The 2,341-nt window shown below is 56.1% G+C and overlaps 1 protein-coding gene across 1 annotated transcript in view; it reads right to left on the reverse strand.

The window, feature by feature from the left end:
* Nucleotides 1–301, reverse strand: part of NSG1 (neuronal vesicle trafficking associated 1) — a 21,445-nt gene extending 21,144 nt beyond the window's left edge. The window contains exon 1 of the mRNA XM_057373486.1: nt 269–301. The gene's annotated coding sequence lies outside the window, so the exon portion shown is untranslated. The remainder of the gene's footprint in view (nt 1–268) is intronic.
* Between the last annotated feature and the right edge of the window lie 2,040 nt (nt 302–2,341).

Here is a 2,341-nt window from a genome sequence, read left to right on the forward strand (position 1 = left end):
TTCTGGGAAGTAAGAACGATGACCAGAGCTTCTACTGTCAAAGTTAAAGAAAACCCCCCAGGCACGCACACCAAGCTGCACCCCCGATGCCCGGCACGTCAGCCCGGTGCGAGCGATGTCCGCCGGAGCGGCCCGGTGCGGCATCGCCCGCAGCCGCGGGATGCGGAAGGCTCGGAGCCCCCTCCCCGGCGCCGCCGCTGCCCTCGCCCCCTCCCCAGCCCCGCAGCCGGGGCTCCCCTGGCGGGGCCGGGCCTCGCTCCGCACTCACCGCCGCGGCTGCGGGCCCTCGCTCGGGGCGCGTCGTTCGGCCGCGGCCGCGCGGCGATGGCGGAGCGGGGGGCGAGGCGGCGGCTCTCGCTCCGCGGGAGGCTCTGGGCGGCCGCAGCGCCGGGGCCGTGACGCAGCCGCCGCCTGGCTGAGGCAGCTCTGGAGGAGCAGCAGCACAAAGGGGCCCCGCGGGGACGAGCGGGCGGCGGCTCCCCCCAGCCGGCGATGGCGCAGCGGCAGCAGGTGGAGGGGGCGGYGGCCGAGGGGGCGGGCGGGACGCGCCGCCCTCAGCGCCCCTCCCCGGGCGGGGCCGCGCCGTGAGGGGCGGTGGCGGTGGCCGTGTCTGTGGCTGTGCCCTGCGCTAACGGGGCTGAGGAGCTGCCGTCCTGTCCCGCACGGCGCTGCCTGTGCCTGGCACGGCGAGCCCCGTTAGCCCCGGTGAGGGCAGCGGCGGGAGCTCGGGCGGGGAACTGCGCTAAGCGAGGCGGCGGTGAGGGGACCCGGCCTCGCCTTCCCCGCCTTCCCCCGGCGAGCTCGCCCGCTCTGCTCCCTCCGGTCGTTGCTGCGGGGAAGGGACGAGCGTGCGGTCAGTGCGGGGAGAGCCCGGCCCCGTGCCCGCTCTGCGCAGCGGGGAGATGCGAACGCTGGAGCCGCGTCACTCCGGGGCAAAGGCGTATTGCGGAGCCCTGCAGCCGASAGGGAGAGGACATCTTACAGCTCGGCTGGCTCGGGGCGGAAAAAAACCAGAGTGATTCATATTCACTGCGCTGTCTGCTATAACCCAAGGCAACCAGCATGCTCRTCTTGTAGTCTTGCAGGTGCATTGCTTCCCAGCCAGTGGAGGGGAAAGCGCTGTGGGCGATGCAACAAGTGACTGGGATGGCAGGCAGCTCCGAGAGAGGAGGCAGACAGGTGCTCAGCCTCGAGCCAGTTTCATGCTTCAAAACCAACCAGCCTCTTCTCACAGATGCCAGCGTGAGCAGCCCCTCTGCGTGGCTTGTTCCTCTTGCCCAATCCAGCATGCTCTCGTTTTCCTGAGGTCGATGGTCTGTAATGCTAGAGGCCCTTTCTGGCTGTGGCACAAAGCAATTCGTGTCTCCAGCAATGGATCATCCTGTCTATCTCATTTATTTCTCACATCAGTGTTCTGTCCTGAGTAAATAAAGTGTAAAATAAGCTTGTCYTACCTGAGTAACATTTCATAAATCATACTTGCGTGTGTTAAGTAGAAGAAAAAGGGTTTCATTTTCTATAGAAAATTGCACCTGTGACTGGAAATGAAGGGGTTTCTCAGAAAACAAGAAACACTTGAATTATTTAATTTTGGCAAAGCCCTTGTCTTACAAGTGTTCTTGAACAGAACAGATGAATAACACACAGATGGATGAGTGTAATCTATTCATTTGTGTGTGAAGCCAAAGTCATCCAGAATCCAAATGACATCAARAGTCCAAGGGATGATCAGAAGTGCATTTGACAGTATACTACAGGGAGCCAAAATAACACAGCAAGTGGTTTAACAAATTGACTGACTAGTTCCTTTCATCTCCACCTTCTGTGATTTTATATTTGAGTCCTTTTGGCTGAAGATGGTCAAAAGCTTTGGGCAATTGTGTATTAAGTGTGTGCCTGAGGAAGTGTCAGTATTGGATTAAGATGAATGGGTAAATTCCCCAGTTGACTGGTGAAACTTTTTTTTTTAGTTATGTGTACACATGCATAGGTTACTGTCTGTTGTAGAGAAAAGGAGTAATTTGGATAGCCTGTTTACAGAGTAAGTTATTCTCTTTGCCACTGTGCACGTSTTTAATGGTATCTGCCTTTTAGGAACTTATGATAACTAATCTTACCTGGTTCTCTATTCTTACAGAAAAATTCTTTTTGTTAAGTGGCTGGATACTGCACTTGTTGCCACTCAGTATTTACACCACCCAGTTGCTTATACTTTTTTCCTTTTAAGTGCATTTCACCCCATGTACTATGATGCAAAAGGGAAAAAAAAAAAAAAGCTGTTTGTGTGTATATACACGCACATACAGAAATAACTGATTAATATATTTATTTGCCAGGTATG

This window comes from Malurus melanocephalus, unplaced genomic scaffold (genome assembly GCF_030028575.1).
Source record: "Malurus melanocephalus ecotype Western Australia unplaced genomic scaffold, MMel_1.1 scaffold_199, whole genome shotgun sequence".
Taxonomy (NCBI): domain Eukaryota; kingdom Metazoa; phylum Chordata; class Aves; order Passeriformes; family Maluridae; genus Malurus; species Malurus melanocephalus.